The sequence below is a fragment of the Vulpes lagopus genome, chromosome 9 (genome assembly GCF_018345385.1).
Source record: "Vulpes lagopus strain Blue_001 chromosome 9, ASM1834538v1, whole genome shotgun sequence".
Lineage (NCBI taxonomy): Eukaryota > Metazoa > Chordata > Mammalia > Carnivora > Canidae > Vulpes > Vulpes lagopus.
The window spans coordinates 46,618,618-46,645,857 of record NC_054832.1 but is presented as its reverse complement, the minus strand read 5'-3'; positions in this window follow the sequence as shown (position 1 = coordinate 46,645,857).

Below are 27,240 nucleotides of genomic sequence, written 5' to 3'. Positions count from 1 at the left end.
AATTGAAAGGGAATCTTGATTAATTTTCAACTGTGAGGAATGTGTTTAGTGTGCCTCTTTACCATACTCCTCAAATAGAATAGTGAAGTGAGAATCTAGGCCAGCGTGCAAACATGTAGGAGGTGCGTGCCCCAGTGGGAGAGGGCAGGGACAGGGCTTGATATTAGCTGAACAGTATGTTTTCCATTCATGGGTATTCAAATGGGTTGGTGGGGAAGGAAGAAAACTACTGTCCCCAACCCCTTCTTTCCTGGGCGATTCCTATTGTTACCTTTATCACTCTCACTTCCCAATACTGACTGTTGAATATTCACTGTTGCTCTCTAGGGCAAGTTAGTATAATAATGAGTGGCTCATCTATCCTAGCAGCCAAAAACAGGATTTGAAGCTTACTCAAGCATCTTCTGCCTACATCTTTGGGCAAGTTCAATTTCCTATTGGTTTCTCATCTAAAAAATGAGGGAACAATGCAAACCTCATAGAATCATTGGAATATTTAAGTGAGTTGAAATGCCTAAAATGCCTAATTTAGTATCAGCAACTGTTAGGTGTAAGATAGTGCTGGTTCCCTTCTCCCTGAAGGACCCATTCTTTTTTGAAGACGAAGTGCCATTTTTGTTTCCCTCCCTTGCAAAGTCTTTTCCATTTTATCAATCTAGTCACCTGGGATGCCTTCTATCCTCTATTTTCAGGTCCTTTAATTTCATGCCTGAACTATTTCAATAGTCTCTTAACTTGTCTCTGATCTCCAGGTTCTTCGTTCACTGTTGCCAAACTAATCTCTCTAAGGTGTCGTTCTGACCCTGTCATTCTGCTGCTTTAAAATATTTAAAGAATTTCTAAACAGACACAATTTCTGACATTCAAAACTGCTTGCTAACATGGCAGACCAATCCTCCCCCGAATATGAAATACCCAGCATTTGTTTCTTAGTATCTGTAAATGCCAGGTGCTTTGCATGCATTTTCTCTAATCCATACAACAATACAGCAAGACAGGCATTATTATTCCCATTTTACAAGTAGGAAATGGAGGTTCAGACGGGTTTAAGGACTGGCTAAAATTCAGCAGCTGGAAGGCAAGGGAGTCTGAGCTCACATCTGGTTTTATTTCCCTGTAGTCACCACACACTACTTCCCAAGCAATTGTACCCTCACCCTATCCTGTCTGTATACCTATATTTCACATGTTTCCAATTATTTGATTACATGCTGGCATTCTACTACAAGGTATGGGCTCTTAGCATAAAGGGACGATGTCTTTTTCTTTTCAGTGTCTCTTAGCACTTGCCCAGTACAAAAAGGGACACTCAGGGAAGAAAATATATTGAATGAACACATCAATTAATTAGAGATGAAAAGGAAGGTGGGCTTTCAGAGAAGGGGTAACCTGAGCGCTTTGAAAATGAGGACGATACTAAAAGGTGTGAAAGTAGTGTGTGAGAATCAGATGGGAGGGTAGAGATGAAAACCAGCCCACATTTCAAGATATACCTTGTTTTTTCTTTTGCTTTCACAGCAATATCTTATACTACAGAGATTTAGGTGTTTTCCCGATATAAAACAACTGTATATTTTTTAGTTGCATAAATTATGAATTTTGCCTTTCCACATGTTGTCTTCTGTACTTAGTAATCATTGTGAAATGAATTAGTGTTTAATTCTCAGTGGACTTTATATGAACCAATGACTTTATTACTTAACGGTAGAGCTGGCTGTAAAAACACAGATAAGTCTTTAGTACCCAATTAAAACACTCAAGGTCTAATTCTGACCATATACAGCATAGTCTCATTCAAGGTTGGGTATTTAAATTTCTCTGTGCATGTATGTGTGTGCGTGTGTGTGTGCGTGCATGTGTACGATATCAATTCCACTTGGGTGGCTAAGAAATAATGAGTGCATTCATTTCCGCATTTAGGATTTACAAATGTGTTTATAAAGAACAATTTCATATCAGAGAGCAAGTGAATGAAAAAAGTTTAAGCAAATGAATTTAATCAGTCTGGTGATTCAAATTTGAAAACCAAAAACCAAAAACCAAAAACCAAAAACAGAATAGTTAAGCCCAAAGGGACCTCTAATAAAAGGCAAACTTGTTTTAAGGTATTAAAAATATGTAATGAAAGCCCCCCACACACATACATATTAGTAGGCTGCTGTGTTTCAGCAGTTTCTCTGCAGATGCCTATATTTTTGCATTTTTCAAGGATTTGAGTTTCCCTTGTGGTAGAGAATTGTCAATAAACCCTTTCACCATTCTTTGCAGTTCAGCGGCACAATGATTAGTGGAATAAGTAAGGCACAACCGCTCTTAGAAAACAATCCATATTTTAATACTAGTCAAGGAGAGAAATGTTGGCATTAACCTTAACTGAAAAGCAATTCCCTGGCCTTGTTGACATAGTTGATGACAAATAAAGGGCAAAGAAACAAATGTAAAAAATATCAGCTAATGAAAGAAACAGCAATAGTGGAAGTAAAGGATAGATTGCATGTTTATTTGGGACCTGGTAATTCAATCTCAGTCTGGAGTTTAGATTATTGATTATTTTATATCAGAGCATCAGAGTAAGGTAAAGCACCATGAAGCACTAATGGTTATTTATCGTGATTGTAAAAATGATTTTGGTTATTTTATTAGGCAAGTTCCCATTCTCTTTATGAGAGGTAGTACATGTCTGCATTGCTCCATAATTGGTTTCAGCTGCTAGCCATCTGACAAAGTTAATTATTACATGTCTGTGTCATGGTCCTAGGAGAGGTTCCAATATCTACCAAATTTAGTGTGAAGCAGTTCTACTAGGTAGTAAAAGAATGAAATCTTTATGCTTCCTTTATGCAAGAAACATGATCAATTTCTACTATGGACACAGTGGAATTTATCTTTTCATTTAAAATATTTTTATTTTTCCCCTCCAATTGCAAGCTACGATGATGATCTTTTTTTATTATTTTTTAAAAGTTTTTATTTAAATTCCAGTTGGTTAACATACAGCAGAATATTAGTTTCGGCTGTACGACATAGTGGATCCAACACTGCTGTACAACACCTCCATGTGACACCTTTCATGACAAGTGCACTCCTTAATCTCCATCACCTATTTAATATAAATGTGTTGTTTTGTTACTGGTCTCAGATTTTGTGGTGGAAGGATTTGGCTCATATCTTGGTTCCTATTCTCAATACAGTTGTGAGTGAGTGAGTGTGTGTGTTTGTGTGTGTGTGTGTGTTTCAAAAAGGAAATATAACAAATCTAAATATAGCAAATCACAGTTGTCACTTAAAAGAAATAAGGAAAACCATTACCAGACAACCCTGGGAAAATAAAAATTCCACAAAGAAGTTAGGATGACCACATAATTTCTCAAATGCAGACACTTTTGAAAGTCAAAGGAGATTTTATTCATATTAGATTAAGCTACATGAAAATTGATATATATATATATATATATATATATATATACACACACAAAGAAAACAAAGAACATCCTAAACAAATTGGGATATGAATATACCTTACATTTCCTCCTAGAAATGTTTTAATTCCCAAAGCAGGGCAGATATTTATATCAGATACACAGTCATATTTGGCTTGGTGTTATGACCTGACTGTCCAATATGTGAATGAAAGCTGTCAGTTACCACTGGGCACCTCTCTGCAATTAATGTCAATTTATAAATGGCAAACTTGCCACATTTCTCGTCATACTTTTATATAGTCCCAGCTCTAGGTTAAAGCAAATAGCTTTTCTTTGCTTGTGGGCTGTGTCTCTCTTTGCATACATATTTCTTCTTTTAATATTCCCCTTCGTCTGCCCGTATCCACTCACCATATACACTGTTCCTGGGTCAGCCTTCACACATTCTCCATTGAAACTTTTGTGCCCACTTGCCAAAGGAACGGGCTAAGTGATTGGCTATACAATCTATTAGTTTATACTGTAATACTAATGAATAATTCAATCCTAATTTGTTGTTCTACCTTGATGGAAAATTTTCATATTAATAGAACTCTTGAATAGCCTACAGCAAAGCAGGGGTGAGCCCAATGATGTTGAACACTGTAGGTGAAGGCATTTTTTTCCCTATCTTCATAACAAATCTTATAGACATTTGACTACTAATGTATTGCAGACTTTTAATCAATTGTTCTTTCATGTTCTTAACAGTATGGTACATGGAACTGTTATATTTCATCCCACCTAATAATAAGAGATTCTAAGCTCTCATATCACATCCAGAGTGTTGCTTTAATATCATCATAAATATGACTGCTCTAATTATGACTAATTATGTTTTTCTTTCCATATCTTACTATGAATGATTTCTATATCTTAAAAATAATTCCCAAGCGGAACTTCTTGACGATATGAACCAGAAAAATGTAGTCCCTAAAGTTCCAAATAAGATGATGTATTAGTTTACTAGGGTTGCTAAAACAAAGCACCATAAAACAAGGTGGCTTAAACAACAGAAAATTGTTTTTTCTTAATTCTGGAGACTTAGTAGTCTGACACAAGGTCTTAGCATTGCTGGTTTTTCTGAAGCCTCTTTCTTTGGCTTGTAGATGGCTGTCTTCTCCTTGTATCTTTACTTAGTCTTCCCTCTGTGTGTCAGTATCTTAATCTCCTCTGCTAGGATACCAGTCATATTGCATTAGGGGCCACCCTAATGACTTGACTTAACTTAATTACCTCTTGAAAGACCCTATCTCTCAACACAGTCACATTCTGAGGTATGGGTAGTGAGGATTTCAGCATATGAATGGGGGGGACACAACACAATTCAGGTCAAAATACAGGGTATCAGTCTTAACTATTCTTTTCAATGAACTCCATAACTTGGTTTGAAAATAAATCATATTTCATTTCCAAATCCAGTTTTCAGAAACAGACAAACCCTTTCTGAAATATTAATAGTCAGGATTATTTTAAAGCAGAAAGCACCACCAGCCAATTCTCTGTTAATGCATAGACAATGTACCTAAGTCATTTAAAGATCTATTTTGATAAACTTAAAAATTATTTTTCTGTGAAAAATCATTCTAATAAACCAATATAAATTTTACATATCCAGTGCATCTTCCAGTTGATATTTGACTCACAGCAAGAGAGGAAGCATAGTACAGTAGAAAAATCTTTGGTAAAAGGGAGTCCTAGATTTAAAAGCTACCTCTAAGACATTTAGTTATAGCTTGACCTGTAACTAAGCTAAGTTTTAGTTTCCTAATTAATAAAATGAGAATAATTGTTTTTACTTCAAGAAGTTGTTTTGCGAATTAAATCAGAGGAACTGAAATCCTTAATTTTGCAGCCATTCAAATAATGCTAGTCCCTTTCTCTTATTTATTTCATCTAATTTGGGTGGTATTCAATTGGTACTTGCATACTGAAAACCCAAACAGCTTCCAAAAGGTAACTCTCTTTAAAATAAGCTATAACATAGGCCTTCAGAGAATCTGGCTCAGCATGTACAAAAATAATAGCCTGTAATATAGAGAACGTAAATGTATTTTATTGTTTCTCCCCTGAAAAGCAGAAAGCATTGCCTATTTTTAGTTTTTAAAATCTGAGAGGGATCCCTGGGTGGCTCAGTGGTTTGGTGCGTGCCTTCAGCCCAGGGCATGGTCCTGGAGTCCAGGGATCAAGTCCCACATCGGGCTCTCTGCATGGAGCCTGCTTCTCCCTCTGCCTGTGTCTCTGACTCACTCTTTCTGTGTCTCTCATGAATAAATAAATAAAATCTTTAAAAAAATAAAATAAAATCTGAGAGGAGAAAACCCGAGGTCAGGGCAACCGATATACAGATCATCAATAAGAAAATTAAGGACAAAGAAATTACAATTTGAAAACATCACCCAGGAGCCCAAATAAAAGCATAATCCTACTAGAATGTTCACAATCACACAAATTCTCCTGTAGGTGATGTGACCAAAACTTAAGGAAATGGTCATTTCTGTATATTAATAAATGAAAAACTGGACCTTTATGGGGTGCTGTCCCCGTCACGTCACATGTTTACAGGTTGAAGAGTTGAGAAAAAAGTACCTACAATACAGTGATTGGTGCCCACATCCACTTCTGAGGATCGACATAAAATCCCATGCCAAGGAAATGTAGCGTGAAGCACGTGAACTTCATCTCTGCCATTGCCTATACTCTGGAGGATCTATCCTGTAATTGCTACAGAGCTGTAAGAGGATGCTGGTCAGAAAAGAAAACATTGAGTTAGAATATAATTTGAGTACCTATGTTGTCCACAAAAAACATTGCCAAGGGAAAGATTATGGTTTTCTTATATTTCTCTTTCAATTATCATCCAACATAGTAATTTTTATTTATAAACATTTGAAATCTGCCTTTACAGGCAGTTACAGTTACTTAATGTTGGAAATTACAGATAATATGGCCTAAGCTGTGTCTAAATAACTCACTGAAATAAGTACTTTGTTTGCATGGTGCTCTACAATGCCGTTTTATGTAAGGTTCCTTTTTTGTTTTCTGGGAGGTTTTTTTGTTTGTTTGTTTGGTTTCAATTTACTGCTGTTAAGACACATGGGGATTTCAAAACAAAAGAAACTTAGGAGGCAAAAAATGTGCAATTTATTTCAGCAGAGCAAACATAACTTCTAACAGTTGATAAAAATGCATTCATTCCTTTTAAATGTGTTTTCAAAACAAGGCTTTTGCCTTCAATTTCTACTAAACCAAATAAAAGTAATTCAAGCTTTTTTTGAAAATATTTGAAAAATTCTAGAAAAATGCTGTAACTTACTTGTGTGCATATTCCTGAAGGGCAAAAGGCAATCTTTTATCTCTGAATTCATAGTCTAACCGGAGTAGAATATAGGGAGTGTTTAATGTTTGTTAATTTACTTCAGTGCTGTGTTAAAAATAATAACATTTAAAATCATTCAATTAGATTTACATTCCAATGCACATAATCTGATATGCATAGTAAAAGACTTAATAATTGTTGAATTCTTTACCATTTCCCACAAGTAGTAAATATGAAGAAACCAGTGCATCAAAACTAACATTAGAGTGCTTCAGTTATAAGTCAACTTATGACTGTATTAACCTCACAAGTTAAAACAATTTACAAGAAAAGATCATCAATATTTCATTATTCAAATTTAAAATACAATAATTTATTTCCTACAAAAATGATTGAAAGGCCATTTTGCTATTCATGTGTAACAGCACTTTACTGAAAACATTTCTTGTTCATTCTTTGATTAATCCTACCATCTGGAGAGAAGCAGTCACAAATGACCTTCATAATTAACAGGTAAATCCTAAGTCCTAAAATCACTTGATTTCTATTGTTGTTTCAGTAACTAGCATAGTAAGATTATTGATAGAACACACGCACACACATAGTATTGATAAAACAGATTCCCAAACCCTAGAAAACAAGAAAAATAATTTTGGATCAATTAATACATTACCTCCTTTTGTATCTTTCTCTTGTTCTTTGATCTGGGAACAATAACAGCACATCTTTTTGTTCCATTACTTGATCCTTTCAGAGTTTCTTTGTTTTTAATTCCATTTTGGTATTTTAAGAGAATACCTAGCAACACATGGATTATGAATTCATGCTTTCATTACATAAATATTTATTAAAAGCTTACCATATGTTATTGTAGGCACCACATAAGTAAGCATATACACATACAATTTTACTTATTGTTTAAAGTTTGTTTACATGTGGCTTGACACCTACCTATGTCTGTGTATTTCTTTGCTAACACAAGACCATAAATTTCTGTAGAGAAGGAAAAGAATTCTCTTTAATTTTTTTGGTAGCTACTCGAGCATATGGCATTGCAATTGAAGATGGTAATTGTTTAAGTTAGAATTACACCAAGGAAACAGAAATACCTGAATCCCTTAACTCAATTACTTCTCCTCTCAACCTTCCTGAGAGAATAAGGCAAAATATTCTTTGTTACTTGTAAGGGCTTTGGTGTCAAACCATGGACCATGCCACATGCCCTGTAATACTCCCTTCCCTACACTAAGTGGGCCTTAGACGGGGATATGTGCCATTTTCACACCAAAACCCAGATCTTATTTTTGTTATTTTGAGGTCCTAGGTCTCCATGGAGACCTAAGAGCTGCCACCCAGAGGAGAGAACCGAAGCAAAGGAGTGAGTGCTGAATACAGGACAAAGACAGCCCCTAATTCCTAGAGAGGAGTTCCTTTCGGCTGCCGGAGCTAGATTTTCATAACCCAGTAAGATGAACAGAAAGGAAATGAAAGTTCTCCTTCAGGAGAATCTACATAAGCAAAGTGAAAAATCCATAAGGACCAATATGATCTTTAAATAATCTCAGTGACTACAACCACAAGCATAGTAGCCAATAATAATCTTTTTTTTTAGAGATTTTATTTATTTATTCATGAGAGAGACAGAGAGAGACAGAGGCAGAGACATAGGCAGAGGGAGAAGCAGGCTCTCTGCAGGGAGCCCCATGTGGGACTTGATCCTTGGTCTCCAGGATTAGGCCCTGAGCTGAAGGCAGATGCGCTTAACCGCTGAGCCACCAGGTGTCCCAATAATCTTAAATATTGCCATTTCATAGCTGTTAACTCTTCCTTGAGAGCAAGAGTTCCTGAGGCCTCAGTATGTACTGCTTGGTTGAAATAGCAAAGGATGAAGAGAAGAGCCTTGGAAGTTCTCCTTCCTAAGGTTCAGTAATTACAAAATTCATAGTATAAGAAGAAGAGATAGCATAAACTTAATAAGTTCAACTACTCCACTTTCTTAAAGGTCCCTTATAGATCTCTGACTATATAGAAATGTATATCTCAAATCTAATTCTTTCACCCCTCATGATTTATTGCTTGGATATACTATAATAATTTAACATTTCCTCGTATATTCTCTATGCCTGGTTCAGTTTGCCAGGTTCCACTCACTTACCTTGGAAGAATTTGGAAGATTATTCAGAATTCCTCACACTCTCTTGGCAGGATAAATGAAATGATGAAATAAAAGTAAAAATATGTGATAGTGCTTTTTATAAAGTTAAAAAGTGGAGGGGCAAACCTTTCAATATATGACCAAACTGTACCTAAGTACCTTCCTGAAACTACACCAGTTACTTATAGTTTCATGCTCCCTTTAGTTTCTGACCTTTCTGGTTTAAAGTTAGGAATTAGTGTTAATACAAAAAACATTTTTTTTAATTTTTACTGAAAACAAGATGATTCTGTATGAGGCATTCCCTTTTAAGTTGTCAGTCTTCTCCAAAGTGGTTCTATCAATTCATATTTCTCACTGCACATCCCTACAAGTTCCACATCCTTGGAATCACTTGCTGTCACTGATATATTTTTTAATGTTTTTATCACTAACTTGTGAGTAGTGATCTCATTGTGATTTTTATTACCATATTTCTGATTACTAGTGAGGTAAAGCATAGTATTACGTGCTTATTGGCCACTTGAATATTCCATATTTAACGAGACTGTTGAAATCTCTTGCCCATTTTTCTAAAAAATTGACTCGCCTATCTTTTCTTATTGAACAAAAAGTAGTCTCTATATATTCTGAACATATAGCCTTTATGAATCATCTATGTTGCAATTATATTTTCACTCATTTAAGGACAGTTTTTTTTCAAAGATTTTGTTTATTCATTCATGAGAAACACAGAGAGGACAGAGAGAGAGGCAGAGACACAGGCAGAGGGAGAAGCAGGCTCCACGCAGGGAGCCCGACATGGGACTTGATCCCGAGTCTCCAGGACCACACCCTGGACTTAAGCAGCGCTAAACCGCTGAGCCACCTGGGCTGCCCTTAATGACAGTTTTTGATGAGCAGGAGTTCCTAAATGTTATAGCCTAATTTATTAGAATTTTGTACATGGTTTTTGTTTCTTGTATCCCTTAAGAAAAGTTTTTATACCCCAAATTCATAGATATTATCTTGTTATAGTCTAAAAACATTTTTTTCTCTCACATTTAAACCTGGAATCCAATTAAAATTGAATTTGGCATATGATATGAAGTAGATATTATTTCATCTTTTCCCATAAATGACCATGAGCCATTTATAAAATTGTCTTTCATTTGTTTGTTTGGACTTCATTTTAAACATTTTCTTTTGGTTTATCTCCTAATTCATTAATTCTTCATTCTGTTATATCTAATCTGCTATTAATTTAAAACTTTGGTAATTGTATTTTTTAGTTATAGAATTCACAATTTGGTTTTTTTCTTTCACTTTCCAGTTCTCTGCCAAATTTTCTAATTTGGCACTTAATTCCCTGAAGGCATCAGACCTTTTATTATTTAAGTGCCATGACTCAAAAGTTCATTATCTGTGTCTCCTGTGGGTTGTTCCTATTGTCTTTTTTAATCTTGCTTTTTCAGTTTTATCTTTTTTTTTAAGATTTTTTATTTATTTATTCATGAGAGACACGGGGGGGGGGGCATGGACACAGACAGAGGGAGAAGCAGGCTCTGTGAAGGGAGCCCAATGTGGGACTCGATCCCGGGTCTCCAGGACCACGCCCTGGGCTGAAGGCGGTGCTAAACTGCTGAGCCACCTGGGCTGCCGTTTTTCAGTTTTATCTTGTCTTCTACTATGCATGGTTAAGTGAACATTAAAAAGAAAAATTGTAAAACTGATTAGGAGCTCTAGTATCTTCCTCACAATTGGGTTTCTATTTTGTTTTGTTTTATTCTATTTTATCTTCTTCTTGAAATCTAGGCTACAGGCAATAGCCATCTCCAATGATCACCTCACCTCTATTGAACAAAATATTCAAAGTTGGGTTGGGTTGTTCTCTGTTGTTCTTTCAACTTAAGGCTGTTTGTTAAAGATTGTATTTATTTATTTAAGAAAGAGAGAGCATGAGCAGGGGAGAGGGGCAGAGAGAGAGGTAGAAGCAGACTCCCCGCTGAGCAGGGAGCCTGATGCGGGGCTCAACCCCAGGACCCTGGGATCACCACCTGGGCCAAAGGCAGACTCGCTTAACTGACTCTGCTACCCAAGTGCCCGTAACTTGAGGCCTTTTGAAGTCGTTCTAATCGAAAGCCTAGATTGTGTATCTGGACCCATGCTTTTTTGTGAATCTTGAACTCTCCGTAAGAGTCTCCCAGTCTGTGTCCCAAGTTCTGCTTGGCTTCTCCGGCTCTTTGATGATGCTTTGAGAATGATCTCACTTTATAGAGAAAAATGCCCCTAAACTAGAGTGAATTATCTAGATTTCTCTTCTTTTCCAGATCTCGGCCTACAATTACTTACTATGTGATTTCTTACGTATGATTTTCAAATAATTGTTTCCTTTTTATGTATCTTGAGCCTTTGTAGTTTCTTTCACAGGAATGTTGATCCATATGACTTTAGACCACCACTGCCAGAAATGCAATCTACATCATTGATTATTTTTTCCTTTTCACATTCTACATGTAATCCTGATGGCTTCACCTAAAAACATTCTCTCAAAATAATAAATTCTTATTGTAAAAATATTCCAAGTTTCCAGCATCATTTTTTTTCCTCCACATTCTACAGCTTTCTTCATATCCTACAGGAATCCAATAAGAAGTCCTATTGGATACCTAAATATGTATCCCGAATGTGTTCAAGTCTTATTACCTCCATTATTATAATGTACCAAGCCTACATGACCTCTTGCCTGCATTACAATAGACTCCCCTCTGGTCTCATGGTTTTTATTCTTGCTATTTCAAAACTTATTTGGCACACAATGACCAGAGAGATAATGTTTAAACATAAATTAGATAAGAATACCTTCCTGTTCAGATTCCTCTAATGACCTGTCATTTATTCAGAGCAAAAACAAATCTTATGGTCAGCAAGACTCTATATGATCTGACCTCTGTTTATTTCCCTGACCTTCTCTCCTGATGTTTTCCTCATCACTCATCCTGCTTGAACTGTCGGCTGTCTGGTCCTCACAGTGTTTCTTGAATATGCATAGTTGTTTCCCTCTCAAGGCCTTTAAATTTGCTGTTCCCTCTGCCTGGAGTTTGTTTCATCTATCTCCATAGGTCTCATTCCCTCACTTTAATCAAGTTTCTTGCTCAGATGTCATTTTCTCAGTGAGAACTTTCTGGGCTGCATTATAACATCTTCTTCCCATATGCACCCTAGTTATATGCACCTTACCTTGTTTTATGTTTCTTTAGAATACTTCACTGCTTTTACGAACTTACTTAAATTTATTTTTGTCATATAAAACTCTTGGATTCTTTGTGGTGCATAATGATAGCCACCAAAAGTAGTAACAAGAAAATGAAGTACACCTCATCACCTTACTATGACAGTATAATGAAAGGATTTTTAGACCAAATTCTGCCACTTAGCCAAAGATTTATTAAACATTTACTTGCAAGCAAGTCCCAAAATTATTTATAAATTGTTCTGTAAAACACTGAAGTGCCAGTTCTATATTCTCGTAGGTAATCTGATATCTAAGTTTTATGAAAGGCTCATTTTAGGCAGACAAGATTACTTTTAAGCAAGATTAGGTACTCTTATTGTTAGCATTGGGCAAGTAGAAATCTACCCAATCAGAGGTTAGACAAAAGACCATTTATGGACGTTTTTGGTCTTCTCTCTAAGGCAAAACATACAGAGTTCGCTGTATTCTTATGCCCAGAGTATATGAATGTGGGTTTCTAAAATATTTTAGCCCAACCAAACATCTTGAATACTTTTAATTTCATCAATAAGAGCCTGAAGTATTTATGAAGATATCAATAACGAAACCCCTGCTAGTAATTGCCTCTATACTTTGTATTTCTTCTGTCTAACAATTCCTGGATTATAATATTTCATCTGCAGCACAACCTGCTCTAGAATTAAGGCAAGTACATATAAAATATGACACTGTCCATTTCAGCTTTAAAAAATTATAGACATTATAGTAACTACATAAAAGTACGTTATATGTTTCCTTGTTTTGTTACACTAAAAATAAATGCCTTGAGATCAAGCCTTTAGCTGGTTTGCTTATTTTTTATTCTCCAGCTCCTATAACAATGTCTAGCACATGGCAAACATGCAATGTTTCATGAAAGTATGTATGAATGGATTATCTGATAAAAACATAGATTATAGAGATAGAACTTAGGTTAAATTTAAATAAAATAATAATATTCCACAGATACTTCTTAAGTAAACCTTGACAGTTAATCAATCACCTAGGTAAAACTTGACTCTGTACTTTTGTTTTTCTTTGCTGTAGTTGACAAAAGATTCAGTAGTGGTAGCCTCCTGGAAAGACTTTCGTCTTTATATCTTATTTTTTTTAAAGCTTGTGATGATTTTTCTTATCATACTTCTGATTTAAACACTTGCTCGCAAATCTCTACTTTTAGAAGTGTTTTATTTATCTCTGGTGTTTAAAAGTCCAGAAAGAAATGTCCTTTTTATATTGTCAGTATTTTCTTTTATGAAGTTCTTTTAAAGTATGACCACTGAGGAAATGATTAGAAAAGATACTGCATAAAGAATATCATTTCTGGATGTGATATTCTAGGATCGATAAAATGCCGTCTTAGTAAACATTGACCACCACTACTTTACTTCACTCCAACTTCATTCCTCCATATTTGCTAAAATGCATTTAAAGGTTAATATGGGTTCAAATAACTACGTTCTATTTCAAAATGTGTTTATGCTCAAAATCTCTGTAAGTCACCTAAAGAAATGAGAACTTCCTCTGCATCCCTAATTTGAAACACTACCAATACAACTTATATACAGCAAAAACAGTAGGCTAGCTTTCTCACATGGGAATTTTCACATCAAATCCTCAGGATTTATTGATTTTATTGTAAGTTCAAGAATCTCCTATTTTAACATTATCATGGAAGGAAATGGTGTTCTGTATTTTAGAAAACAATCTAAATATATTCCAAAAATGAAATAGATATTTGTATTTTTCTTAGCATCTTGTGATTTCCCACTTATAATTTTGTCACATTTTGATAATGTTATGAAAATCCTATGCAATTAACCATTTTAGATATCAAGATCGCTTCCAGTACCTTTGATAATTATTTCTTCTGGTTTTATATTTTTTCGACCTGGAGCTTGGTGTCCAGGAGTATCCTCACATTCCTTTTAAACATATAAATTTCCATCATTGTCCAATAGATGGCCTAGTAAAACTTTCAGTGACAAAGAATATCATTCACCCAGTTTTCCTAATATAAGCTGAGTTCTTGTGGGTTTGGAGATAGTGAGCACTACATCCTAAGCACTTAAGTGCTCTGATGACCTTTAAAACCATTAGCACTGAGAAATTTTATTGCCTTCTTGAGGACTTGGTGAGCTTTTCATCAGTTTGGTACAGAGCTTACCATTTTGCTCGGTCATTTTTTATTGACTTTTGCTGGACCAGGGGCACCAAATCTCATCCAAGTTTATAAGAAGCCATTTCCAAATCTATATCAAAAACCAAGACTACCTAACATCTTGCTCTTTGGGGGCATAATAGCTGATGTTACGTAAAGCTGAAATAAAATAACTGGTACAGGATTAGATTATATAATGGCTGTCTCACATATAAGAATTCCCATAAAACTTAACCAGTTCATATACAGGCAAAATTATGACGTTAGAAGTCACTATAGCAGTTACCTTGAGAAAGAGGGAAGTGACTGGAACCATACATTGAGAATAGTTTCAAGGTACTGCTAAGGTTCTGTTTCTTAATCTGTATGTAGGTTACATAGGTGTATTCATTTTGCAAAACTCCACTGAATTCTTATGATATGTGCACATTTTTCAGTATACGTAATGATCTCATTAAATACTCATTTTAGATGTTGATGAAAAAGTAACTAAGAATTTGAAGAAAAATATGAATGCATTTGTGGATGGCCTCATTAATTATTGGAAAATGCACAAAATACATTTAGGGAAGTAATTACAGACTTATAGAATACAATAGTCTGCCCAGAGAAAGTAGGCAATAATGTAATAATTTTGTATGGTGATAGATTGGTAACTAGACTTATTGGGGGATGATTTTATAATGCATAAAAATATCAAATCACTCTGATGTACACCTCAAACTAATAGGATATTGGATGTTAATTTACTTCAATTAAAACAAACAAACAAAAAAAAACAGAGAATATGATAGTCTTCCCAGTACACAAATTTAGGAAACCTATGTAATCTGATAAAGGAAAATCAAGGATATGTCCTTAACTATATAGATTCCTGGCCTTCTGCTTCAGTCATTTTAACTTCATTATAGTTTTTGTTTACACTGGTATATTTTTAAGAATTGATAGATACCCTCTATCAGCTTTGGATTTTTCCATTACATTGTGCAAAGAGGTGCTCTGGCTGTCGAAATTCTGTCTCTCTGATATGATCTTTGTGTTTTCATTCTCTGACAACTCCAATTTTCCTAGGAGATCAGCATTCTCTCTAAATGTGGGGGAAAGGGGGAGGTTGAAAGCCCAATATTGCAAAGTTTTTATTTGGAATTTGAACTGAAATAATTCTTTTTTTAAAAAAAGGATTTATTTATTTTAAAGAGAGAGAGAGAGAGAGAAATCAAGGGAGAGGGGCAGAGGGAGAGGGAGAAGGAAAGAGAATTCCAAGCAGGATATCCCCCACGCCCCCCCACCAGCACAGAGCATGACACAGGAACCTATCCCAGGGCCCTGAGATCATGACCTGAACCAAAGTCAAGAGTCAGCCACTTAACCGACTGAGCCACCTAGGCATCCCTGACCTAATTTTTCTTAAAGCAGAAAGTGGTGACACAATCATATTTTCAGGATAACATTACATTTTCCCTTTAACAATCATATCCCAATATTCCCCAACAAATTACTACTATGTGGGTGTATAACTGTTTAAACACTTGATGCCTGATACTGTGTGAACTGCATTTTTATATATCACCAAACTACTTGCTCAATAAATTCCACTTTTATGACCCTCAGAGTTTCAGTTACAATATATTCTTTCTATATTTACTAAGTACACGTATCTAAAGATAGAAATAGGAGAAGGTGTATGAGAAAAGCAGCCTAATGTCACTAACTGGTGCATGGTTTAAAATGGAGCTATGCAGCTCACTGAGGCAATGAGAAAACCCTTTATCTGTGTTCTAACACAGGGAAATGTGAAACTGTAGTCAAAGCTTTGAAAAGGAAGTGTCTAGGTGGAAGTCTCCATTGCACACACCACATAACACTTCTTCCTTCAACTTCTGTAACACAGTTATTTAAATTCACTGCTCAGGGAGTCACTTGTGCTGTCTAGACTAATAAAATTACATCAGAAAAATCGAAAACACATCTCTGCTTTGAAAAGAAATCTACAGGACTAGAACTCACCTCCTCTCAAAAGCACATCTGGGAAAACTTACATGAATTATTTTAGACTCAGCTCTGTATCCTCTCCTCTGTGAAGCTTTTTTCATTTATGCAAAGGCAGATGGAGTACCTGCTTCCTGAGTTCAATTAGTACCTTCCATGCTATGTTTTTGTGTTCAGGAACTTTTCATACTATCTTATCAGATTTGTTTTCATATCTGCCTGCCTTTGTGGGCTCTGAATTCAGATAAAATTGTAATCAAGAATGGTGGATTTATGTATAATCAGTGTCTGTAAAGTGCCCCCCCCCCAAAAAGAGGCAGTTGAATCAATTAATAAGTAAATGAATAATGACCAATGCCAGCTTGCAGGAAAAGTCTATCACAGACTTCAAGATTTATTGGCATCCAATAGTGCATTTAACATAAAGAATTCACAACAGAAGATAAAAAAATCATCTTTGTCTCTCCTCCATTTGAATAGTTAGACAATAAATATATTTCCATTTTAAAATTCATAAAGCTTATATTTTCCAAATTTCAAAAAGGACAAAGCTTAATTTTAGTTCATTCCCATTTGAGAATCACATGTTCTTGCAGGAAGAGGTCATCGGCAACCACTCCCTGAGCTTTATGTGCCCACAACTGGGAGACTGGTCTCCCAGCAGATAGTAATGCACAGGAAGGAGTATATGACTCATATATTTCCTGAATCTGGTTTCATATTAGGGAAGTGAAACAATTAGGTAAATGAAAATATAGTTGATCTAATTCTTTAAAAATAAATGAGTACGTGATTGTTTAAATTTCTAATTTTTTTCTTAAGTTTATTTCCTCTTGAAAATAGCTCTCTTCTATGGATCTATAATAGAATGAAGGGCAGTTAGAGATCATATCATCTAGTCAAATATGATAGTTAGTTGTCCAACTCCTGGCAACATCTTTTCCTCTGTTTGTTTTTATTTCATTTCCTCTTTGCTGTTAGCCAATTGTTCTGTACTTTAGTATCTATATTACCTTAATACACATTCATTTTTTAACTTCTAGACAACATAACTATTATATTCTCCATTATTAATTTTATATATAATTTTTCTTATGTGGGCCTTTAAAAAGGTGTGTGTATTATATGTTATATACTAGGCATCATTTAGAAGTTTTCTTAGAACACAAAATAAGAACGTTTTATACAAAATAAGTTTTCTAAATATGAAACTACACAAAGTAATCTTGAATACGACATTTGGAAGCTTTGTATTTTAACCAAAATCTGTCAGAGGAATCAATATATGTAAAACACATTAACAGAATCCACTAAAAATCCACTTTATTTAATCAAGTGAAGTTATTTCCAATGAGGAAAAAAAAAATCTTCCCAGACTTATGTAAAAATAAAGTCTAAGATAGTGTTCTTTTCATTACCCTCATAGATTAGGTGCAGAGTTACTATATGCTTGCTTCCAAGATGTGATAAAACATATGACAAACCTTGGCCAAAGGAGTATTCATAGTATTTCATCTATAAATGTGTGACCATTACAATCAAGCCATCATCTAAAGTAACAGGAAGCTCAAATTTTAAAAATAAAAAGAATTAGTTGCAGTGTGATTCTGAAAGATCATAGAGGGTCATCCAACAGAATTTGCAACTCCAGCAATAAGACTTTAAAATCAATTCAAAGCCATGTCATTGAAGAGGAACAAAAGAGCTTTAGATTATAGGAATATAAAATTAGCTTCCCCATATTATATATTATGCCCCATGTAATGTGTTCTGAGAATACAATTAAAATAGAAAATATTTCAGTATAAAGGCTCCCTGGACATCTTATTACAATGGAGAGAATCAGAAGCCAGAATATTTAATATCGCCTAGTCATAGAAGTATAATATGCATTTGAAGAGATTTTCTTTAAAAATAAATATATTACCTTAAGAATTTTTAGGATTACAAGAATCTGCTAAGATATTAACACAAGTCTTAATGTTTATCCTAGAATGCATATACCTCAAATTCCTGTGCTGTGGGAGTTCAAATCAATGCAATCTTCTGTGTTCAGAATGCCATATTAAAAACTTGGCTTGTGAAAGCATGGGATGAAATAAACAATGGAAAAAGAGTTAACATGGCACAGAAGCTGATGATTGTTGTCCATTAAAAAAATAAGTCAAGTAATTAATTTAAAGCACAATTATATTAAACAAGGCAAATACACCTTTGTAATAGAGCACAGCTCCAAAGGAATGCTACCAACCCATCTCTGGTTAACAAGTTTTTCCTCTGAGAAAAGATTTTTAATTTCTTGTTTGCTTGTTTTTTGAAGTGGATAGATTGGTAAGGTAGAGGGAAGATGTTATCTAATTTAGAGTTAGAAATAGCAAGCTTTGCTTCTTCTCACAATCTCTTTCTCTCATTTCCTCCAGACCCAAAGTTGGATGTTTAAAATTCTGCATTTCTGTCTCCCTCTGGACACATGTACAGGTACACACAAACCCTTACACATACTTATTTGACAGTCTACCCTTTTACACAGATAAGGACATTGTTTTGTTGCAAAAAGGTTTAAATTCTTTAAAAAATTAATGAAACTTTAATCTTAAAAATTGTCTTTCTTGTCCCAGCTTATATTCACCTCTTTTCTGATTCTTTCACTTTTAATTTTATATGTGTTTCTCTAGTTTAAAAGTATATGAGTAGTATTTCCTTATTAGTATGCATCAATTTAGTCTAAGCCATTTCTTTTTTTTTTTAAGGATTTTATTCATTTATTCGTGAGAGACACAGAGAGAGGGGTAGAGATTTAGGCAGAGGGAGAAGCAGGCTCCCTGTGGAGAGCCTGATGCAGGACTCAATCCTAGACCCTCAGGATCACCACCCAAACCCAAGGCAGACACTCAACCACTGAGCCACCCAGGTGCCTCTAGTCTAAGCCATTTTCAAATGCCTTTTAGAACTGCCAAACACTATATCTGGTGCCAGTGATATTAAAATGAATAACTTATTCTGTTGGCCTAATGGAGTATTACATACTAAAGAGACAGTGGAGGGATGTGCAAATAGGTAAATTATAATACAAGGAGATAACTGCTGCATTAGAGTTATAAACAGAATAGCAAAAGAGTCAGATGGAAGTTCCCACCAAGCCTACCTGGGCATATTAGCTAATGCCTAACAAAGAGAGATCCATTTGAGTTGAATCACCATATTGGAATAAAAGTTTGCAAAGTGCAGAAAAAAACAAACACAGAGGAAATTCTTTATGCAAAAACAAAACTATCTTAAAAAATAACAATATAATAATAGGTAGGTTAAATGGCAAGAGATGGATGTACGGAGGCAGACATAGTTCAAGATTAACCTCACTAATTAATTTTACCTGGAGAACGATTTTACCAATCATGGGATAATGTTGAAATATGAAATGAAATATGGTTTACTTCCTCTACTTTCTGACCACTACAATCATAGAGATTGTGTACAGGTGTCCTGTTTCCTTACTAATAAATGTAACTTTTTGTAAATCTAAAGTAAATTCCCTGGAATACCTTAATTCTCATACCCCTTGCTACTCTGAGAACCTTTAAGGTACAGTTGTATGACTACTTTTAAAGATAAACACTTCTCTGCTGGATTCTAGGAAACATTCACCAGACAATTGGTTTTCCAATTATCTGGATAAAATTAATCCCATTATTTGTATGAAAATTATAATTTTCCTCCAGGAAACCCAGGAAAAGATTTCAAAGCTGACAAAAGTACAATGATATAAGTATTTATCTTGAACAAACTTACTGGAATTCCCAGTGAAGATTTTTGCAATTACCAACAGCCTTTGTAGAACTTTCTGTCAGAAATAACAAAAAATAATCTTGATTGGCCTTTTTTTTTTGGTCTAGAAAATGTAAATTGCAAAGCCCAGCATAAAGCAACCAAATATAGTTGCTTGGGTGCCTGTCATTGTAACTTCATATTTCTATATTTTTAAAATTTACACATTTGACACTATAATCTGTAGGCATGTGACCCAATATTCAAAATGTAACCATTTTTCTTTTAAGTGTTAAGGGAAGAAAACAGCAAACCCATAAAGAGGGAAAAAAAAGAAAAAACAAAGGAATTTTTCTTGCTGCACTGGCTCTAGTGAAAGAAATTTGAGAGTCTATGACCTTGCTCCCATTCCCTCAAATAATACTGAGGCCATTAATGAGACACAGTGAGACACACTGGTAGAAACTAAATTGGCCATTCCCAGAGTAAGTTCTTCCTAAATCCTGAGATAAATTTTTATTTGAAAAGCACTGCGGATCATCACTTGCCCGTTGATTTAGTTTACTTATTACATCTCACCTCCTACACCCACTCAAAGACTGACCCATCTCTAAATCTGCCATATCCTAAGTTAGCTATCTAATCTGAGAGCAAATAGTTCTGAGATATAAAAGCAAACTTCAGTGCATGTCCTGTCATGTATTTATTATGTGGAACTTCAATTTAAAACATTCCTCCTCTCTGTGAATCATACAAGACAGCAGTGAGCAATCTGGCCATAACGGAACACAAAATCCTTGTTGCCTCATATGGACAGGCAATACCCAGGAGATGGGGACATGACAATTACTTTTGAAGACAGTAATATATGGTTCTTTCTAGTTATTTAACAGATTTTGAAATATGGAAAGTTCTCAAAGTAGTTTAGCCTAAGATCTATCATTCATTCATTTTTTAAAACCCTATTGACTACAAGACATTATTATTATCCATTTTTTAAGCAATTTTGCAAATCTTATAACCATAACTAGCTCAGAATTTCTTTGCAAGCCTCCAGTACCTATGCTTTGTCATTTTGTTGTCATGGTTAATGTGGTTTGTCTACTCAAGATAGATCAAATCAAAACTATAAAGATCTCTTGGATTTTCCCTTCAAACTTACTCCCACAAAATTTCTTTGATGAGTTTCTCTTTCTTCAGTTGTGCAGAAAACTGAGGAACTGGACAACACAGTTCTAGGTAGACTTCGGTGGTTAATAATCATGGGGTTTCTGGGTGAATGCCAAGCATTCAGATTTTTATTGCCAAATCCAAACAAGGTAAACATAGAAGGAAGAACCTGATGGGAAGCCAAGTACTGAGGTAATTAAGAAAAAAAACTGGATTTGGGGTACTTTAAACCAGGCAAGACAGTGAGTCCTAGAGGCATTCCCTTCTAGAGAATCACATGCTTGTTAGAGCTTTCAGCAAGTCTCTCTATGCATCCGAACTCAATGAAATGCTTGGAGAAAGTCAAGGAACTAATTTACATAACATTTTGTTTCCCAAATATTTTTCAAACACTCTGAGATTTGGACAAATTGAATTATTTACTGTTTCTTATAGAACCCTTGAATTTTTTTTATTTGTGATTTAGCTCTCCATATTTACTTCAATTTCTCAATATCCAAAATACACATTAAGAAAAAAAGCACCTTGGGATCCCTGGGTGGCTCAGCAGTTTGGTGCTTGCTTTCAGCCCAGGGCATGATCCTGGAGACCCAGGATTGAGTTCTGCGTTGGGCTCCCTGCGTGGAGCCTGCTTCTCCTGACTGTGTCTCTGCCTCTCTCTCTCTATCTGTGTCTCCCATGAATAAATAAAATCTTTATTTTAAAAAAAGAAAAAAGAAAAAAAGAAAAAGAAAAAAGAAAGCACCTCTATTTATATTCGACACTTTCCATGAAGATAATCCAAGTTGCCTTAATTTGGAAGTAATTTATTTTGATTTTAAACTCCCATAAAATCTTTTCCTAACTCTTATAACACTTGTGGTTACTGTGTTAAGTATACTATTAGTGCATTAAGTGTACTATTAAGTATAATTGTGAGTTAAGTATACTATTATATACTAAATATATATCTTGATGTGTATGAACATTTTAACACATCCATGTGTATATATGCAATAGTTCCCTTCTTACTTTGGTAAGGACATTCAAAGCTCTTTTATTTTTATAATTTTTCATCTATTACTGTTTTATACCTAATAGGTGTTTCATAGAAATGTGCTGAATACATAAGTGAATGAAGGAAGGAAGTCAGGAATGAATGAAGGAAGGAATACAAATGACCAGGGGAACTCTAGGTCTTTGAGAACTACTAATTCACTCTGCCTTGTGAAAATTCCTTTACATTCTCTCTCTTCCCCCTTCTTCAGACTGTTGCCAATAAATATTAAGTTAGCAAGGTAAGATAACTTGATTATGTAAGTACATATCAAAGATTTTCCTATGGTTTCTCAGTACTAAAATTAGAGTTTTCAGAATTGCTTCCAGGTAAGTACACAATGAAAAAGCTGTGAAGTTACAAAAGTCTTGGAATATTGAAGAAAACACAACAAAAACATCTTTTTCTAAAAGAGAAAAAGTGGCTGCTATTGAAAGAGATAAATGAGAAATAATATTTAATGGGTCAATGAAGGCCAATGCATACCTTTGATTCTCTAGCTCTAAAGGTGAAGTAGACAAAGAGAGTCCAAAACTCACTGCAGAAGAAGGAAATGAGTCTCTTTCATTCCCACAAACTAGAAGCTTACATTTTTCCACATAGAAACAAATGTACTGGAGGTTAAGCAGTCTTTTGTAATCTGACCTAGGTACTTCATTGCCAGGTATAATGATACTCCTAAGAAAAATGCCTTACAAGTATTAAATAACCATCTTATCCATGACATTTCAGAAGACTCCAGGCCCAACTGAAGAGAATGTCAATCCCAATCCGTATTGCCTCTCTATGAATTGGTAACAGTGAGAATGTGATGTTACTGCCCTCTAATGGGTGGAATGTAACAGAATTAGCTCCAACTAAAATGTGTAAGAAAGTATCCATCTAACAACCATGGTGATGATGATAAAAGCTATGTCTCGTTACATTTATTTATTTATTTATTTATTTATTTAAGATTTTCTTTATTTATTCATGAGAGACACAGAGAGAGAGGCAGAGACACAGGCAGAGGGAGAAGCAGGCTCCATGCAGGGAGCCCGACGTGGGACTCAATCCTGGGTCTCCAGGATCAAGCCTGGGGCTGAAGGCGGCACTAAACCGCTGAGCCACCTGGGCTGCCCTTGTTACATTTATATAAGGGTTTTCAACTTATAAAATGTGCTTTGTATCCTTGTAAGTAGAAGAAGTATTATTAATCTTATTTTTAATAGAATATTGTGCAATTGAAAGAAAGGAATACTCATGTCCATGCCCAACAAAGTTAATGAATGCAACAGTTTAAGATATCTGTAGAGCATTTTAGTGGGTTCCTTGTAAATATAATCTTGACATCATAGCAAGGAATTCTACTACTTAGAAGATAAATTTATAAAATCTATTCTAATGTTTCATAGTTTAATGACATAAATTTATATTTCAAATTATACATTAAATGGAGGTATAATTGAATTGCATTTGTATTATATTAAAACATTCTAAATTAATGCTCATTTGTTTTCTCAGGAATTTGTTTTCATCTTCTTCAGATCTGTAACAGTTTATTGATATTATGTGATTGCACAGAATCAAAACATTTTAGTAATGAATAAGAGCTTCAAGTCCAAATCCTCATTTAATAAATGAGGAAACTATAGCAAAAAGAAATTATGTGAACTATACAAGTGCTTTTACCTTGTAACAGACAGGATTGAATTGGAATTTGTTCTAGTATCCCAGTGTTGCCCAAATTGTGTTTTCTAATACAGTCACAGGTATCTCAAGATATAGGTAGTATGTAGTTATTATTCAATTTGAACTTTAAAAAAAAAAACAAAAAAAAATTTGAACTTTTAACTTAATGAGAAATCACAAAAACTAATGTTAGTATAAGCTAAATCTCCTGGATAATCACTGCTATACCCTAATACCATCATATGATATGGTACCTACATTTATATGTGCTTACCATCACTCATGTCACACAGATCAAAAGGATATCACTTTTGTTTTGTTTGAATCAAAGCTTCAAAGTGACTTCCATTAAAGAAAACTGGTGGTTGGGATGCCTGGGTGGCTCAGGTTGAGCATCTGCCTTTGGCTCAGGGCATGATCCTGTAGTGCAGGGATTGAGTCCCACATGGGGATCCCTGCAGGGAGACTGCTTCTCCCTCTGCTTATGTCTCTGCCTCTCTCTGTGTGTCTCTCATGAATAAATAAATAAAATCTTGGAAAAAAAAAAGAAAAAAAGAAAACTGGTGGCAAAATTGAGTCAACACATTACAAGTCAATTATGCCAGGGAATGCCAAACCCAAGAGATCCTATTCTATAAGTATTTTTAAGAGTCTCTCTTTGAATGCACTCATTTGAAAGGAGTATGCTAGTAGCAAGGATTCTGTACTAAGTATACGCAAAAAATCAATTTCTGTTCTAGATTCCAATTTCATTTGTATTAGATTAGATTTTAAATGAACATGTGAGTAATGCAAAATGGTAACCTTACCTTTAAAATTGCCGAAAGATGGAAGTATTGAATAATGCCTCAATAATTATGAACCTAATTCTTAATCTAAACCATTGTTCAATCTAAACTAGCAAGCAAGTTTTGAAATAATACCATTCATTATGTGAAAAGTCAGTCTCTATTAGTAATACTGGAGTAAAAAAAGTTATAGAGGTAAGATAAAGTGAAAGTTCATGCTTTCTACCTCAATTCCAAATTAGCATAACCACAACATACTAATCATTTTATTTGCTTTACTCATTTGTTTCTATTTAATTTGTAAACTTTCTTAGGTTTCATACTTCCATAAGAACTATAAAAATAAGGTATCTAAACCTAGTTTTATATACCTGTATGTACATTTAAGTAACTTCATAATAAAAAAAAATTAAGTCCGCAGATCTAGGAGATTTTTTTTTCCTTTAAAAGAGAGCTAGATTTTTCAAGTTTAAGAAAATCTGAATTATAACAAGGTGGCATTGAGTGGCAGGAAAACACATCGGAAACTAAGAGCGGACAGTGGTACAGAGACAGAGAAAACCACCAAAGGAGGACTACATTGCAATCAGATTTAAAATTGCATCTTAAGGGGTGCCTGGGTAGCTCAATGGTCGAGCATCTGCCTTTGGCCCAGGGTGTGATCCTGGAGTCCTGAGATCGAGTCCCACTCCACTGCAGGGAGCCTGCTTCTCCCTCTGCCTATGTTTCTCTGTCTCTCATGAATAAATAAATAAAATCTTGATAAATAAATAAAGAAATGAAATTGTATCTTAAAAGTATTATGTTGCCTACGTCAATAGCCTGAGAAAATGAAAGCAACATATTAGGAAAAACCAAAATCACAAATGCTTTTTAGCTGCTCACATCTCTTGTTTTGACGGTATTTACGGTATTCTCATTAATAATATGCAATCATAAGGATGCACTTCAAAATGGAACAGAATAAAATTAATTTAGATCAACCTCATCTCTACCCTCTAGGATTCTCACATGTAAACAAAACACTCAGAGATGGAAGTGCATACAAGCACATAAACATTTCATTCACAGACCAACTATATGTTAACAAGACAAACTCAACAGGACTTAGAATTTGTCTTATTTGTATTAAAATATTTACTCTTCATGGTATATGTAATTGCACAGTATAAAAGAATCATTTTTATCCCTTATTTCATTCATGCAGCCAATTATTTCACCAATGATTTGTTGAACACTCACATGAAAGGCAATACAGCCAGGCTAATTTTCTCTTTTAAGTGGTGTTTTTGCTGTTCTTTACTGTTTTCTGCCTCCATTACTACCTGTTTCACCCTTTCATACACATTGTTCAGGCTGTCTTACACCAACTAGTGTGAAGGACACAAAGATTTTTTTTTTTTTTTTTAATCTTTAGGTTCTTTCCCTTGCTTGATTTCTAAGAGAAATGACATGAAATGGATGGAGATTGCCTGTGTCAAGATATACAGATCTACTGAAAAGTATGCCTTTAAAAAAACCTTCATATAGCTAGGATAAAAATTTGGGAAAGCCTTGTATAATGTCTAGAAATCACCAAAAAAAAATTCTTGAGCCAATTTTTACTTTCTTGAGATCTAGGAAAAATGTTTTTATATTTTTATGTTTGCATATATATACTTTGATGTTTCCTCTTTCATTTTGTATTTAGTATTCACCTACTTACATCTAAAATAGAGTAGTTCAATTTTTGAAGAATTCTTTTGATCATTAAGTTAATAATAATAATGCCTTCTTCTAGCTGATTCCTAAATAAAAATGATTGCTAATCATTTTCTGAATATTTTTTAAAAGACAGTAGGAAAAAAAATAGCCCAAATTTAAAGTTGAACTGGAGGCTGGTGGTAGACAATCTGAAATCCAAAAAACAGACTTAATAAGATTAAGACTTGACTCAGAAGCATTTGAGTATAGAGCAAACTAACAAACCAGAGTTCATTTTATAGTTAACCTCTTAATCTTCCATCATATTCCTAACTAAATTTGCCTCTGCTATTGCACTACTGTATTTCCTAGAATCTAAGACAGCATCAATTTAAGATATGCCATTTTATACGTGCCACCAAGAAAAAAAATATTTAAAACCAAAATTAATCAATTGGAATATAAAGCATGATTTCACAGATGACAAAATGTGATGAGGGAGGGGTGCCTGCATGGCTCAATCTGTTGAGCATCTGACCCTTGGTTTCAGCTCAGGTCATGAACTCATGGTCCTGGGATGGAGCCCATATTAGGGGCTGTGCTCAGTATAGAGTCTTTTTCAGATTCTCTTTTTCCATCTCCCTCCAGCTCAGGTGCCTTCTCTCTCTTTCTCTCTCTCTCAAATAAATGAATAAAATATTTTAAAAAAACCTGTGAAGAAATGGGTATCTAGAACCAAAGAAATATTCCATAGGATAAAATATATATGACCCTGATTTAAAGTGTTAA